This window comes from Petromyzon marinus, chromosome 36 (assembly GCF_048934315.1).
Source record: "Petromyzon marinus isolate PM22_M1 ecotype Great Lakes invasive population chromosome 36, UKy_Petmar_22M1.pri1.0, whole genome shotgun sequence".
Lineage (NCBI taxonomy): Eukaryota > Metazoa > Chordata > Hyperoartia > Petromyzontiformes > Petromyzontidae > Petromyzon > Petromyzon marinus.
Window position 1 is genome coordinate 2,791,504 of NC_133702.1, and position 18,401 is coordinate 2,809,904.

Consider the following 18,401-nt stretch of genomic DNA (forward strand, 5'->3'; position numbering starts at 1 on the left):
ACAAGACGCTGGAGATAAATGTGTCAGACTGTTGCTTTGCGATGTGAGTATATTCTGTTTTAGAGACGAGAGTAGTACCTGAGCTTATATACCCAAAACAGAAGAGGGTGTTAAACAAGAAAAATCCGTTTAAAATGAAAACAAAGTTTAGCTTTCGTTTCAACATTCGGTGTGCTGAAAACCCACATTTCTCCATGCGAAAACTTTATTTGATTGGCTGTTTTTAATAGTGGATGCTTGAATTAGAAAATTACATTATACCTATGTAGTGACGTAGAATGAGTCACTGGATCGCATAGCGCTGGGGACTGGTAGACAATGGGATTGGGGGTAGCAGCTCGTTCTACCAGTTGGACCCGTGGGCGAAGCCCGGAGCCTTTTGGGGGATCCAGAAGGGTACGTGGCTGAGGGTGGAGCCTGGCCACGCTGGGGAGAATAAAAGGCGATCTCCGACTCACAGTCGGGGCTGCTGTCATCTGGAGTGGAACTCGTCGTGCTGCCATAGTCGTGGTCTTCACCTCTTCGAGCTGTGGGTCTGTAAGCATGTTGGCTGTCCTGACCCGGTATGTAGTTATCCCCTATGGCTGTGAAGGCCAGAATAAACGAGAGAGAGTGCCTCCTACTAGTGTCTCTGATTTAGTGCACTACACCTACACAAACTAGCACAAAATAAACCAATCTTGAATCATAATGTGTTTTCGTGTGCTTAAAATCGATTGATGGGCCAACAGCAGCCCTGAGCTTAAGGTAGAAAATCCACATTCATATGGCAGTTGAACGTAAGCCTCATGATTAGGTGCTCTACTGCTCGACCAACTGAGAATACAAATGCAATATGAAATAAAGTCATACTAACCACGTTACGCATATGCATATGCGTGCATAAGTTGAGCATTCGATGTTATATAATTGGAGTATCAGCTTTCCTGCTGCACTTAAGGCAATGCCAAGACAATGCCCAGCGATAGCAATGAACACACCCAGCATGAGCTTGTGGGGATTTGGTGTCTGTACAAAGTAAGGTGCGGCGCGATCAGGTGTGTAGACCACTTTGGCTATTGAGCGACAGGGAAGGTCATGCTCTATCAGGGGACCTGTTTCTCGTGGGACAGAACGGACGGAATGAGGCCGCCGCTTCCTCAACAAACCCCACGCAACCATCGGTGATTGAGAGGCCCAATGAGAACTAATGGAAACCAACAATGGGCACTCCGAGGGATATAATGGAAAAGCACTGTAACACAATGGAAGGGTCGTTCAATAAGACCACATCCATTAAAAAGAGAGCCGTTTGACGCGGGGGGCGTGGGACCCATGGTAGTTGCTCATCAAATTATATCATTGTCGCCATGCATGCGTGTGTGTGTGCGTCGGTGTGTGTTGCTGGAGCGGTGGTGCAGTGGTTAACGCGCTGCGCTACGAACCCGGTGACCCGGGTTCGATTCCCGCTCACGGCCAAAAGCAGTGACGATTATTTGAACCGTGCTGGTCCTCCCCTAAATTGACTCGGCCTCAAATGAGTATCTGGTGTGGTGTGTAAACTTCGCCACTCAGGAGACAAAGGCGGCCGGGCGTGGTCCTGGCCACCCCCCCCCCCCCCTAGTGAGCCGTGTCGGCCTTGATAGGTGATCGCTAACAGCACTTTCCCCAACAGTCTTTTGATGTTATACTGGCGATCTTTGTTTATGTGCTGCTGTCATAATTGAGCCTACCGCAATGACACAACACCTTGGTAGACTGGCAGTGCCAAAAGACAGGTAAGACCTATTTTTATTATAGTAAATCCACTTCTTGTATGTAGCATAATATATTGGCAGTGTCAAATGAGACATTTGTAATTGTGATGTGTTTCGTTTTTTATAGTTTACTGGGGGGGAAAGATAACCTGCATTCCAGTGAGGTTTTTGCATAATCACAGTTTTGTAGCGAAATTAAATATTAAAGCAGCAGGACATCTAATCAACAATTTGCATTGCACAGATAAAGGTCATCACTATATTTCTACTCAATTAAGAAACACGGCCATGCACGGCACTAAGACACATTAACTTTTACTTCTGGTATACCGATGTCGCCGATAATTGTTGTTGCCAAAAAATAATCTAGTGAAAAGAAACTACAGGCTCACTCAAAATTTTAATTTCACCCCGTGTTATGGGAAGCCGATAATTGAGCTGTACGATAACGTTTTTGAAGTTCCCTATCTGAAATATCGGCGCTTTTAAATGAATTGGTTGCAGGACGGTGCTGCAGATGAAATCTTGAGCAATCGATAGCGAGGAGCAAAATACTCTCGAGTTTTCCAGACAAGCCACAGATAAGGAAGGATGCTCTCCACACAGATCTAGGTTAATGTGTTGTGCATTGTGGTGAATTCGCCAACTGGGCCAAGTGGATCTTGATTAGAGCGATAATAGTGACCAGCGTATGTGTGTGCATAGTGGGGTAAGCATCGCCACTGGGGAGACAAAGGCGGCCGGGCGTGGTGCTGGCCACCCCCTCGTGCCATTCGGGCCTTTATAGGTGCTAGCTAACAGCACTTGCTCCTCCAGTCTGTTAAGTCTATATGGGGGGATCTTTGTCTTATCGTGGGGAAAACAGTGGCACTGTTTACTATGCTGCACGATGACTGACAACCTGAGTTCAATTCCTGACAATACCCATTCATTACCTTTTGACATCGGGGTCACAGTAGAATCATCCGCGTTGTGGCCCTGGAAGTGACTTTTGACCGCTAATCCTACTAACAACGTTCGCTAATGATAAGAAGGCAATCGCAGTGCACGGCCTTCCCTCTTAATGTATACTTCATTGTATTATATGATTATATCGTGCAATACGCCATGGGGCAGATGTAAGAGGTCGCCCTTCAACAATAATGGAAGGCAAAAGGAGCGACACTCAGAACGCAACAGGTTGGCACAGTGGGGTGGGTGGCATTGGTGGTGCGTCTGTTAGTCATAGGCAGTTAACCCATAACACCTGGGGTCTCTCCCATGCTCGATCAACAAGACATCCTCACTTTACGTGCTCTCAAGGTTCTCCTACTCCTATGCACGAGAGCCGTGTTTAGTCATCGCCGCCAGCGAGTGACGAATAGCGGTTATTGTTGGTGTGCATGAATCGTGGTATTCGAACCGTGCAGTTAACCGAGGGCAGTCTATTGTCATTGATACAGAGAGTATACGTATGGAGTACATTCCCAAGTACTCAAGCCTTTATACACAGAATCCAACTCACCCCTTCCTGAAGCCGTCTCAACCCGCTCATTGCTCTTCAGGCAAACCCAACGCTAATTACCCTCCGCGGGTACTTTAACCGAGCCTATTTAAACCCATATTCTTGGGTCTTTCGGTAAAGTCACGTAGATAGGTTCAAAGGAAAATAACAAAAAAATAACAAAAAACTACGACGTTTCGATCACAACACAAGCAGTCGTCTTCAGAAAAAGGGGGGTTAGCTTCCAAGGGTAAACTGTTTATTAGGGTTTCGTGACTGCAATGATTCATACTATTTTTTGTGCTTTCGCTACGTTGTCCGCACCTGAAGAAGGACGCTTGTGTTGCGCCCGAAACGTCGTGATTTAATTTAGTTTTCATTTTTTTTACCTACGTGACTTTACCGAAAAAAAAGAGTATGTTTATAAGGGTTTTAAATGGGCGTAGCCCAAATGTCAGCAGCCAATGAAAATGTAAGTGGTGGGCAGCCAACCCGACGGTGGTTGGTTTTCCACCAATCAAAGGGCTGCCAGGTGAAAATTATAAACAGTTTGCCTTGGAAGCTAACGCCCCTTTTTCCTGAAGACGACCGCTTGTGTTGCGAGCAAAACGTCATAGTTTTGTGTTCTTTTCTTTGAACCTATCTACGTAACTTTACCAAAAGACCCAAGAAAATGAATTCCTGCAGTCAAGACCTATTTCCCGCGGTTTTTTTTAGCCTTTTGAATTCTTCCACCAAATGTTGCGCTCCCCACTCACTATTCACTCCCCCACCTCATCCTTCTTAAAAACGAAGCCGAGCCCCGCTTAACAAGAATAACTCGGTAAAGATTTCTGGTGAACATAGGCATGTGAGCATAAGTGAACATATGAACGTAAAGCAAAAAAAACACATTCCAGTATGATTTTCTCTACGCAATTAAGTGTGTACACACACAATCACAAATGTAATAAAAAAAACCCCACAATATTCCTTCGCGAGTAGTTTTTAATTGTTAACGCGGGTAAGAAACGTTCAGCCGTGAGGCGTTTAACAAGAATGACCCGTGAAGAGGATAAAAAAATCAGCATTAAATCATAACATTGCAGACACTGATCAAGTAAACACATGTGAGGAAAAAATAATTCAAGTAACACTGGCACGTAAATACACCTGTCGTGCAAATTTCGGAACTTTAACACCGAATCACTAGCGGTCGGTCGCTAACCACATGTGCAAAAGAATGGACATTTTTAATTGAAGGTAAGACATTTTAAAAGGCCAGGGAAGGGAGGAGTTTATGCCGAAACCATGAAGAGAACTCACTCAAACTAGTGAGCGGTGGCAACACGAAATTATCTTTTACCGTAATTGTAGTTAGATCTCACTTGGCACACTGAGGAGAAGCAGAGATGGGCTTCGAAGGCAACGTGATGAGGACTGCCGTGTCAGGACGTGGAGGTAATGAGCTGATTTGTTTTGGAGTGTTTTGAAGATGAGCGGTGCCCGATGACGCTGAGTATTGCGTTTAATTAAAGATAAAGTATTAAAAGAAAAAAATATTACAAGGTAAGGCCCACTGAGCTATGTAGCTGTTATTTAGAAGCGACCTGACCACAAATGAGAGCTCAATGAAGTGGAAATGTATCGCAGCAAAATACTCAAAGTGCATGTTTATAAATATGGAGTGAAAATCCTGGGAAAAATCCACGTGACCACCACGGGGAGGGAGACACGCAAACTCCAAATAGAGAGCAGCGGGCGTCAGGGTCGTGATCGAAGCCACAACCTCCTGCATGGCAGGCGAGGTACGGGGCATAAAGTGTACAGCGAAGGGCTGAATGGTATACGGGGATCAAGCGTTTCAGGACAGTCTCTGAGGCCAGTCTGTAGATGGCATCACAGTACGAGTTAAGATTAGGGGGAGTATGGTAGCTTTGGCAATGTCCAGTCTGAGACGGAGGGGATTGCAATGCCTGTTTTTGTAGAGGAAAACTTTTTTTTTACTTTATGAGAAATATGTTCAATATGAGCCTAGGAAGAGTTTATGGAATCTGGGATAACACATAAACGATCCAAATTGTCAAGTTCTTAGAGTCCAGAGACACGATTTGGAGTGGAGGAGTGTCAGGCTTGTGTTGCTAAAGAATACATATTGGTTATTTTGTGTTGGGGACAAGTCTGAGGGCAGACAATTGTAATTGCATGGAATCTAAACACTGTTGGAATTTGGAGTCAAATTGTCCGACGATTTTCTGGAAACCATGAGGGCTGATGCCATTGTAAAATATGTTTGTATCTGAGTGGATTAGGGATTTAGCTGAAGGGTGTTAACATCGAGGGGGAACCTTGGGAGGAACAATTTTTTGTGATGGGGTGTTTTATCATATGAAATGTTTACAGAACCAAGATAAAAATGGTTCGAAAGGGTAACTTATGGAACCAGCTGATTGCCGAGTTGGAGAAGTTTAGGCATGCCAATCTACTGAGTACGAGTTCATGATCTACAGCGTCAAAAGCCAAAGAGAGGTCCAGGGAGGTGGCACGTTGTTTATTATCCAAATGTTTGCGTACATGACACAATAAGTGCGAATACAATCCTGAACGGGGAAAAAAATAACAATTCCAAAATAAATTGCGCGATATCACTTCGTAGGAGAGTGACTGCAATGGGGCGTGTCTGTGATCTCACTACCTGCAGGGAACCAGGGAAAGGTCATACGTGGGAGAAACAGAAAGCGCGAGACCGACAATGAGAGAGTGCCATGTTAATAAGGGATTACAGGGGACATCGGCAGGCTTGTACAACGGCAGCGAGATGGATCGGGAAGTCGTCCTCTGGTGGGAAATCTCTGAGTTGTCCATCACATCCACTTCTTCTTCCCCCCATATTCCTTCGGAGTCCTCTTGACATTCGGGTGGATTTATTTCACAGGTTGACGTATTCCACGGCTGCCACCAAATGAAAAGGAATATTTTAACCGCGTTAATAACTGAGGGCAGTTTATTGCCATGAATACCAAGTATTATAGAGTACGGTCTCCAAGTGAGCCCTGATATGCTGAACTCAAGCTCTTATGTACACAACTTTCCCCTTCTGGAAACTTCTCATCCACTCCTCACCCTTCAGCCAATCAAACGCAAATTATCCCCAGCAGGTCTTTAACCGATCTTGATTGACCTTTCAATTAATTCTACCAATTAGTAACTTCAGCTCACTATCCACCAAGCTATCCGATAGGGTAGGACCTCACCCATTGCAACGTTGAGGCTGCCATCTATGCCATGATTCAGCAACCAAAACAACAAGAATATTTTTTTTTCGATTTAGGTCAAAAAATGAACAATATTTCAGGAGCCGCAATGCATGTTAATACGAGACGGTGGTCGTTAATAAATAACGTTATGACACAATCCTGACTGAGCCGCATGCAGCTCTAGAGCTACAGGTTGCTGGCCGCTGGTCTATGCTGTGCTCGGCAATGAAAATAATTAATTGATGAGGCTCACTCATAGCGACGCTCACATATGTAAGAGGGGAAAATAAAAAACCTGTTGACATCGACACCAGCAGTGGCACAACATAAATCCCATCCAGCGAACGGGCGACTTCTGCCCACTGTGTGGCCGATGCTTCTGCTCAAGGCATGGCTTCTCATCCCACCAGCGTACGGGGAAACCGCTGCTGCTCGCTGTTCTTAGCAGTCATCATCGTTCGCGAAGGACAGCCAAAGAAAGAAAGAAGCAGCAAAAAAATAACAACGGGTTTTACATTGTCCCTATATAGTTTGCAATATTTGCAAGGGCAGACAAATTCGTTAAAGTAAGATGTCATCGTTTAATTCAACATTCCTTGTATAATAAGCGTGTGCGTGTTAACGTTGAGAGTTGCCCTGAAATCCGCGTCATCCCACGTGTAGATGACCGTCACGTGGGTGCCTCCTCCCCCTTTGTGACGTCCATTGCGCCTCAGACCAACACGTGGATCGAAACGGGTAACACGTGGATCTAAACGGGTAAGATGTGTTTACACCCCGTGTCGGTCACATTAAGGTCACACTTTTTATTATTACCTTTATCCCTGTTTTGACACAGCTGCAAAATAGAGTTAAACAGTTGTTGCAGAAGTCACACGAGCAGTTGTCTTCATTTTATTTTCTTAATATGAAAAAAATTACGTAACATTAATGGCAAAACGTATTTTTATTGTTGCATAATTTAATGCTTGCAGAGAGGCTCAGTGGCTTTAATGTGGTGTCAGGAAAGCCTCTTCATTCTCCGTTTTACAATTGCGTGATTACATTAAACATATATTTTCATTATTGATGGATGTTGACGTTAGAACGTTCCGTGTTTATATTCAAGCATATGCAGCACGGGTAGGCGCGTGCTTGAAGTAAATTGTACATAAGAGTTGTTTTGCAGTGAGATAGGCATCTCACTGACATACTCTATTGGCTAATATTCATGTGTATGGCTGTATTTTAATAGTCATCTTCGTCAGGAAGTAACATATTACAGTGATGTTGGTTACGTAATGCACTGGCGTTGCGGTTCTGATAAATGTAACCTTATTGATGAATATTAATGGTTCGTTTTATTATTTACTGATTTGATGAATGAAGTCATCACATTCGTGCTGAGATCAAGACGAGTATTTGACAGGCTGAGGAGGATGTTATGTGGTGTCGTGGAAGCCACAGCGACCTATCTCTTTCTATTCTACAAACGTCCCATGAATAAATCTCAACATCATTCCAACCATCTGCAAGCTCGTGAGCCTTCTCCGTACTGCTGTGTGTCCTCAAAACGGGGAGACGGAACACAATGCAGACTTTACCATCACATTGTCACCGGTTGTGATGACATCAGCAGGAGAGCCGAGATTTGTGTTTGGCGGCCCGGCTTAACGATGGCCTGAGAGAAGCAGCGGCAGGCTGGTCACACTCGGGAGACTTGGCATGACTGGTCTCATTATGTTCTCAAATGTTACGATAAAGGTAAATTATAAGTGACTGTTTTGCACGATTCTCACCAAGGTACATAGTTTGTCCGTTTCCGAATGCTCTCAGGAAAAAGAAAAACACACACACACCCCATCAAAACAATGCCTTGGAAGTATACATCTAAATTCCAAATTACCTAAAATGCAAAACATTTATTGAAATGTTTCAACTGCCTGTCTATCGTCATTTGAGTGGCTCCGGACAGTGATATGGCAGTACTAACCTAAACAGGTGCGAGTGCAACATTGCTCGTGGATGCTCGCTTGGGCATTTAGCGAACCCAGAGATTTTATAATGAACCCCCCGATTCGATCCCCCTGCAATGAAATAAAGTCAGGAATTGCGATGTAATTGGCTCCCATTGCCAGAGAGGGCACATCGTGGGTCGGCTCAACCTTTAGAAATAAGCACCTGGTGCTGCTATTGTCAGCACCGAGGGGATAGATGCAGCCGGGAGTGGTGCGCCTCGCGTGGCCTTGTTGTACGTGTTCACTAACAGCAGCTGACCTGGCAGCTCCTAAGAGACTTGGAGAATGTATGTTTCTTCACTTCGTGTGTACACGCGTGTGTGTGTCTGTGTGTGCGTGTGTTTGTTTGATGGGGAGCGGTAGTGTAGCGGTTAGCTCGCTGCGCTGCGAACCCGGCGACCCGAGTTTGATTCCCAATCACGGCCAATACCAGTGACGACTATTCGAACAAGTTCTCGGCCTCCCATATATAGGTGGACTCAACGTCAAATGAGTACCTGGTGCGGTGTGTAAACATCGCCGCAAGAAAGGCAAAAGCGGCCGAGCAGAGTGCTGGCTACCCACCCACTCTTGTGCCGTGCCAGCTTGAAAAGTAATAGATAGCACTTGCCCCATCAATCTGTTAAGACTATGTGGGGGATCTTTGTCTTTTGCGAGTGAGAATTGTGGTGCAATTGATCATTCTGGACACAACACCGTCCAAAGTGCCCTGCCAGCCTTAATAGCTGCTCACGTGCAACACTTGCACCTTCTATCTCTTTAGACTGCATAGGGGATATTTGTCCTCGTGTGTTTAGATAGCACTCTGAATACAGTTTCAACGACTGAGGTTCAATTTAATAATGAGGAATAACACACACATTGCGCTGGTTGCCAAATGCACTCGCACACCTTCTTTCAGCTGCCGCATGAAGACGATGCATGCATGGGGAGGGGTGACATAGTGATAACCTGAGTTTGCTTCCTAGCTATGGCTACCATCGGAGGCAAGTCGTGTCAGAGCTTGTCCTGTACCTTCCGTGGATCACCTCGGCCTTAAATTAATATCTGGTGCAGTGACCAAAACAACACTGGAGAAACAAAGACGATTGATTGCAGAGGTTGCCAAACCATCACTCTCGTGCCATTCCAGCCTCAATAAGTGCTCGGCTAACATAACCAATTCCCGGCAGGCTGTATGGCCACATGTGACATATTTTCCTGTGTGTGCATACAGGCAACACAAACCCATACCCTAACAGCTATTTTCTGCAGACTTACCATCTTCCATCAAAATTGCACCTTGTCGCCGGGTCCCTGGGCGCTACCCTTTTCACGAAGCCCATGGGTTAGGGGAGATTTGTGAGAGGTGGTCATACAGCTTGGTGGTGGGGGGAGTGGGGGAGGGCGGTTGCAGTGGGCTCGTGAGAATGTGGTGGCATTAAGTGAAGATGGTGCCTTTGGGGAGTGGGCGGTAGAGATCACGGCATCTTGATCGTACATGTGACACTTGCACTCGACGAAAAAGAGTCTCATGATGGAAGGACAGTGAAGAACATTGGAAAATGATCTGAAAGCGCACGGCACAAATTGGATAGTCCCCACTGAAGCTGATCTATGCTCCCAACCCATTGTTGGACGGATTTTGACCTGACTGCTGTCACGTCATTCGCCACCTGTCTTGTGAAACTGCAGCCACACTTGCTCCCACACATAAATGTATACCATTGTTCAGACTCTCCTTTGGTCACCTCCATGACATGCAATGGGTCAATCCCTAGGTGCCACTCAATCACAAGTTTAGTCTCAGGATATATTCTCTCACTGCCAGGGATACATCAAAACAAAGCTAATTTTTTTATCTTATTAACGCTTTTGATTTAATTAATACTCACGGATATTTCCACCTATCATATATGTTATCCTTTCATTTTCGTTGTAATTTTAAGGCATATTATATTAATTGCAACATACAATTAATTGCATTAGTGGTGATGTATTGCTGATTTTTTTTATGCTATTATTTATATTACATGTATATAATCCAGGAAAACCTCATTGCGCATCCAAACCTTTTTTTAGGATGGCCTTGCATGCAGTGTGGCCATTGTGTCGTATTTGTGTATATGGCAAGATACGAGGTTGCTCCAGAAAGGAAACAAAAAACACATACGAGTGAAAATTCTACTTCCGGTAATGTAGCCCGCAGTCATCTATTTGCTGGTCTGCAGTTCGGTTTCTCAGACAAGTGAATCTTCCATCTTTGCACGATCTACCAATCCTGCCTCCATAATGCCACACATGCTTCATCCACCTGTACTACATACAGCAAAGCTGGCAATGCTTTAGCCTGTGGCATTTATGCTCAGTTTGCGACTGGGTAAAATCCCCTGTGTGGAGTCATTCATCTATGGGCGTTCACAGAAACAATTCCTCTCGTGCCCCAATGCTGTGTCCCAATTGCTCCACCTGTTTGTCCTGTGCACAAGAGCGCATGAATGAGTGCAAAAACGTGGGGCCTCTTGCATTCAATGCAATGTTCTCAGTGAAATATAATAATCATAATAAGATGGGCAGACGGCACAAGTAATAGATCCTGGGGCATGACCGGAAAAAAAATGTTATTTAGAAATGTTCAAAAAGCGTGGAGGCACTTATGGTTGGCTCGGAGTGTAAAGCTAAAATGATTTAATCAGTTTGGGGCAGCTGTATGGTCTAACATTAAGCACGCTTGCCAAGGACATGAGGTTTTTTTCGTGAGATATATGTTTCATAAACAGTGGTGAAGGTGCAGCCCTGCAAATGTATTGTTCCCGTCACTGCTGGCAGCAGAGCCTCCACTAGAGGGAGCTCTGGAGAGCCCCGCTTGGAGGTAATGTCAGAGACTGGAAGCTTGAGCTGTGACGTAGCCAGGAAACAGCAGTGCAAAGAGGATTTGTAAATCTCTTGTGTGGGAGCATTGAGTGCTATTATTCCATATGCATGGGTTTCCCTGCGGCACTGCCGTTTCCTTTCAGATATCAACAATTAAATGGGCAGCCATCCCGACGTAGGAACTGGTTAAATATTTAGGGCAGTGTGTTTTTACGATGATTATTTTTTGCTGTTAAAATATAAAACGGGACTCTTCAGAATTATTCATGACACAATTGTGTGACAGTCCAGCATTGCAATTCTGCACAATGATTCCTAGAAAAAAGGATGCGTGTACCTGTGTTAGCAATTGTTCCCTGACGACCTAGGTGTCCTTCCTCTCCCCCATGGTAATTAAACGCTGGAATTTAGTTATTCCTATTTGCATACTCTCCAGATGTTGTTCCATTGTATATCAGTGTCCATGTTTGTGATCCGTATGTCGTCGTGACAACTTGCACTGATGAACAATTTTCATTCTTCCTCGGGTACTTCAGTAACACTGTGCCGCTGTTCACTTTTTTGTGTATTCTATATATAGCGGCGGGTGACTCACACAGCACTTTAACGCACACCTTTCGTAGCTCGCTTAACATTTTCAGTCGCTCAGAAAATATATTGGAGTGACCTATTTTAAACCAGTTTCACTACGTGCCAAATTGCGTGGAAACTACACGCGGTATAAAATGTTGACGTTGGGCGAATGCTCTCGCACGTGATTGCATACAGCCCGCACACGTGACGTGCCAAGCAACAGGGACACAGATCCCTCCTTCCGTCCTTTTGCTGCTCCTCACCCATTGCATCCATCACAGAGCAGCACGACTCGCCCTCGCAGATTAAGAGATGTCTGGCTGCCTCTCTGTTGGCTATGGTCTCTGGGCGGCTTGATTTGCTCTAGGAAGGCAAAGGCGGGAGAGTCGGCAAGCCTCTAAGAGCCCTCAACACTGGGATTGCATATGAATGGACAATGTTGCATGCAGCTCACTACCCGGTGGGATGTTGTGCAGGGATACGCGTGCAGTGGCGAATTTATAAAGAGGCCAACCAACCACTGCTGGATGTATTTTCCCATTTAAACATTTTTAACGATCTTTTTTTTTCTGAATGTCAAACCAATTGTATTATCTGTGTTCAACCACAATACTGCAGGTCAAAACACCAATGCGTATTTCCTCGAACTATCAAATTTGGAAATTTCTCCCATCGTCTCTTTGTCCCCAAGTACTCATTATCTTGCTCAAGTCAGGAAACATGTCCATGCGTACAGTATGTATTAACACCCTCAACTGCGCTTTTTGTTGCTGGCTGTTTGGCGATTTGGGCCTTTGGACCTGCGCTCGGCAACTGCGATAAAAACAAAATTCCGCAAGCCGAATGATTCATTCAGATCTCTCGCAGAGCATTGCAACCCTTTGTCAGGGAATGTCTCCCGGAAGCGGATATCAGAGTGACCTCTACAATTCCTTCAAGTGATCTCTATTCAACACAAGTGGGGGGGCGACACATGCACACCCAGTCTCCCATTGAGCATTGCCTTGCATTTAAAATGCAAGGCAAAGTGTCTCTACACTCAATTGAGCATGGCATGGTGCTCATCACCATTGGTGGCCCTGAGTTTGTGGAAATGTCACTTTCTCCTGATGGGAGCCGTTTTCTTCTTAGGGAAACCACATGTGGAATTGCTGCAAATGTCTGCCAGAGTAATTCTATTCACCATGGAGGGATGATGGCCTGAGTCAACCCCTGACCAAGATATAAACTCACAACTTTCCATTTGTGAGTCATGTGCTCTGACAGTGCCACCAGGCGAGATGAAACTAGCACGAAAATATTAAAATGTTAAATTAATAATTGTATGTCTGTAGTAGATTGATAGCTGGGCAATTAATATATTAAGTAAACTGGATAATTAATTACCGGCTGTGTTTTCCTATTAAACTTATATTTGTTGCAATTAAACACCAAAGTTAGACGCATGCCAACTATTTTGTTGATATTCATAAAAAAAGTTATAAACAGGATTTACATTTGCTACCATTTTTGTGAACAGCGTTGTGAGGTCATTAGCCCAATTACATGAACAGTTTAATTCCCACTGCCGGTCCCAGTGGTTATCAAGCATTGCATAAAGTGTTCCCCAGTTTTTGACCAAAGAGAGGACTGTAAACGTGGCGCTGGTATTTATAAATATCACGATCCCTCGTGAGAAAAAGCCACCGTGTAAAAAGCGGTGATGACGAAAAATATCTATCGAGAGACGTAAGTGACGTAGTATACCACGTGTTACACTTCAGAGATGAGGTTTTATATCCATAAGTGACGTAGTATACCTCGTGTTACACTTCAGAGATGAGGTTATATATCGGTAAGTGACGTGGTATAACACGTGTTACACTTCAGAGATGAGGTTTTATATCCGTAAGTGACGTAGTATACCACGTGTTACACTTCAGAGATGAGGTTCTATATCCGTAAGTGACGTAGTATACCACGTGTTACACTTCAGAGATGAGGTTCTATATCCGTAAGTGACGTAGTATACCACGTGTTACACTTCAGAGATGAGGTTTTATATCCGTAAGTGACGTAGTATACCACGTGTTACACTTCAGAGATGAGGTTCTATATCCGTAAGTGACGTAGTATATCACGTGTTACACTTCAGAGATGAGGTTCTATATCCCTAAGTGACGTAGTATACCACGTGTTACACTTCAGAGATGAGGTTCTATATCCCTAAGTGACGTAGTATACCACGTGTTACACTTCAGAGATGAGGTTCTATATCCGTAAGTGACGTAGTATACCACGTGTTACACTTCAGAGATGAGGTTCTATATCGGTAAGTGACGTAGTATATCACGTGTTACACTTCAGAGATGAGGTTCTATATCCGTAAGTGACGTAGTATACCACGTGTTACACTTCAGAGATGAGGTTCTATATCCGTAAGTGACGTAATATATCACGTGTTACACTTCAGAGATGAGGTTCTATATCCGTAAGTGACGTAGTATAACAGCTGTTACACTTCAGAGATGAGGTTCTATATCCGTAAGTGACGTAGTATATCACGTATTACACTTCAGAGATGAGGTTCTATATCCGTAAGTGACGTAGTATAACAGCTGTTACACTTCAGAGATGAGGTTCTATATCCGTAAGTGACGTAATATATCACGTGTTACACTTCAGAGATGAGGTTCTATATCCGTAAGTGACGTAATATATCACGTGTTACACTTCAGAGATGAGGTTCTATATCCGTAAGTGACGTAGTATATCACGTGTTACACTTCAGAGATGAGGTTCTATATCCGTAAGTGACGTAATATATCACGTGTTACACTTCAGATATGAGGTTCTATATCTGTAAGTGACGTAGTATAACACGTATTACACTTCAGAGATGAGGTTCTATATCCGTAAGTGACGTAGTATATCACGTATTACACTTCAGAGATGAGGTTCTATATCCGTAAGTGACGTAGTATAACAGCTGTTACACTTCAGAGATGAGGTTCTATATCCGTAAGTGACGTAATATATCACGTGTTACACTTCAGAGATGAGGTTCTATATCCGTAAGTGACGTAATATATCACGTGTTACACTTCAGAGATGAGGTTCTATATCCATAAGTGACGTAATATATCACGTGTTACACTTCAGAGATGAGGTTCTATATCTGTAAGTGACGTAGTATACCACGTGTTACACTTCAGAGATGAGGTTATATATCCGTAAGTGACGTAGTATACCTCGTGTTACACTTCAGAGATGAGGTTCTATATCGGTAAGTGACGTAGTATACCACGTGTTACACTTCAGAGATGAGGTTCTATATCCGTAAGTGACGTAGTATACCACGTGTTACACTTCAGAGATGAGGTTCTATATCCGTAAGTGACGTAGTATACCTCGTGTTACACTTCAGAGATGAGGTTCTATATCCGTAAGTGACGTAATATATCACGTGTTACACTTCAGAGATGAGGTTCTATATCCGTAAGTGACGTAGTATATCACATGTTACACTTCAGAGATGAGGTTCTATATCCGTAAGTGACGTGGTATACCACGTGTTACACTTCAGAGATGAGGTTCTATATCCGTAAGTGACGTAGTATATCACATGTTACACTTCAGAGATGAGGTTCTATATCCGACTGTGTAAAGAAAATCAATGTTGTAACCCTTACGAACTCCCTGAGATACGCCGTTGGTTACGAGCGAGGCCTGTTTATTTCAGCAAGGTGCATTGCCATGAAATGTATCAATGAGCGGTGCTGACATGTAAGGTTGGTAAATTAGCACGGCACGCAATGGTATAATATATAAAGTCAAACTTGCAGCAGCTGTAATGGATTGGTAATGACTCAGCATTTATTGTATTATTAACCACGATATAAACTGGCTCAGGGCTGAGTAAACTGAGCAAATGCTTACTATAAACCTCCAGGGTCTCCTATCAAATGAACACATTCATTTATAATAAATACCAATGAAAATCATTGGGCCAGTGAACCCATTAATTGCCCTTTTAAGAATAAAGATGCCTGAAGCGTCGTGCAGGGTTGGTGGATCATACGCATTCCATCACTTCCAGCCTACTGCACGATGACGTTGGCAGGAGAAAGAAGGAAGCAAGTGGCTTACCAACATGTATGCAAATAGATTGAAGTGCCATCATGGTTTATTTTCTGCGAGAATGCTTGTCTGCTCCCACAGGCATAACACCCATCAAAGAATGTGACATATCCCAATGCAGGTAACGCTCATGCGACTGAAAGTGGAAGGGCCACCACGAGAGGGATCTCTGGAGATAATTTGGCCTACTCTTCTACACAGGCCAGGAATTTTGGAGCATCTACACTTTATTCCACCACACGCAACCTGCCGATTGACTAACCGTTTGTACTGCCGGGTGAACAGAGGTTCGGGTATTTGAGACATTTGCACCATTGTTTAAACTCCTGCACTGGGAGTGTTTATCAAACTGATGACTTCTGGTTTGCAAAAGCCTCACCATTAAATCACAGCATCATTCAAAGTACGTGGTAGTACGATACATTTTTAAACGTACACATGGAGCGTTCTACGGTGATGGGACAAATTGAGTCCCTATCATAGAGTAGTGTGTATTTAAATATCCAAATGTAGAACCTTCTAGACAATTCGTTTTGAAAAGCCTTTCTGGATGAATGGCAAAAGAACACAAGTATGTGGGGTGGTAGAAGATTCTAGATTTAAAGCTTTCGTGACTGCAAGGATCCATACTCTTTGGTTCTATTGGGTAAAGTCACGTAGGTAAAAAAATAAAATAACAAAAATCACAACGTTTCGGCCACAACACAAGCGGCCTTCATCAGGTGAAGGGACGAGACTGTCTGGAGGACAGCGCTGTCTGGACGAGACTGTCTGGAGGACAGCGCTGTCCTCACAGCGCTGTCCTCCAGACAGTCTCGTCCCTTCACCTGATGAAGGCCGCTTGTGTTGTGGCCGAAACGTCGTGATTTTTGTTATTTTATTTTTTACCTACGTGACTTTACCCAATAGAACCAAAGAGTGTGGTAAAAGATGTAATGTGAGACCTTGTGCCTGATGTTCTGGCCCTTCCAATCGGCAGATACAACCCCAATTGTCACAGATGCTATGGAATAAGATCGTCATCAAAGCGATGTGATCCAGTAGAGTTAAAATAATGATACATTAAAAAAAAACACCCATGATGACCGTTTGAGTTATGGTCGAAACGTCGTGAGAATTTTTTATTAATTTTTTATTGTTTTATATATATTTTGTTATTTTGTTGTTTCTCTTCAACGTGACTTTACCGAAAAAACTAAGAATATGAATTACTGCAGTCACGAAAGCTTTAAATCAAAATTTAGTGCATTTGTTTTTTTTTTACATTTAGAACAAGGCTACTTTCCACGTTTACAAACAAAATGTAAACAATTTAACAAGGAAGTGTACTTACAAATACAGTATGCATACAAATGTGTATTCGAATTATTACTTTGTGTGTCGTATATCTCAACCAACAATATTTGATCAACTATATATGCACTGGCAGTTTAAATAAGCTCTAAAATGGAACTCCTGTGGAACTGCAACGTTATTATTGTATTTCATTTACCAGTTGTCATGAGAAATATAATCATAATTCGGATCACTGGCGAATACAGAATACCATGTGTTTTGCTTAATTAAATAAATAATCAAAGCCCCATATGTACACTTACAAAATAAATCTGTTCCCCCCATAAACCTATGGACTTTTCAGGCCAATATTGCCCGTTAGCATTTGTTTAAACAAGCAAGGTGCTTACCAGTTTTGACCTTCAGGGTATCATCAGCAGAGTTAGCCTCGTTATACCAATCTTGCAGGTTTACCAGATGTTATTGGAAAGAGATCTACAAGAATGGGGGGGATCTATTCAAGTAAAAAAATGAAATGTATATAAATGAAGAACATGCGTGTTATTTGACCAGTTATTGTTAACGGTTGGGATTCAGTGTTTTTAAAATGAGCTTAACCATATGGAAGAAGGGCTTCTAAAAACATAATATACTCACAGATTGTATGCCATTCTAGGTCCATTTCTGCTGAAAATGTTAAGGCTACTTGGTGTAGAGGGCTCAGGATTTGTTTGGCACAGAGGGGTTAATTTGGTATGCATGTTTTAAACATTTAAAGTATCCAGTCGAGAAGGGAATGGAAAAGTGAGGCTTTTGTGTTTCGTTGATGAACTGGTTAGAAAAGGCATGAGAATTGCAATCTGACCCAGGCCGTGATTTTAAAAGGATATTTTTTTTTACTAAAAGAGAAGCACTGTAAGGTGATGGAAATGTTGAACAACACGTGGCCAGGAAAAAGCTCTGCTCAACAAATACACTGATACATGTTCGGTCCTGATACATGCACATGTGTCAAAGTCGTCAACAGACTGGAAAATGTGTCCACCTGTTTTGTCCGTGTCCGCCTCCATCAGTGGTGGTGCCAGCCTATTTGACGGCCATGAGGAAAAAAAACACTTTTGGCACCCCC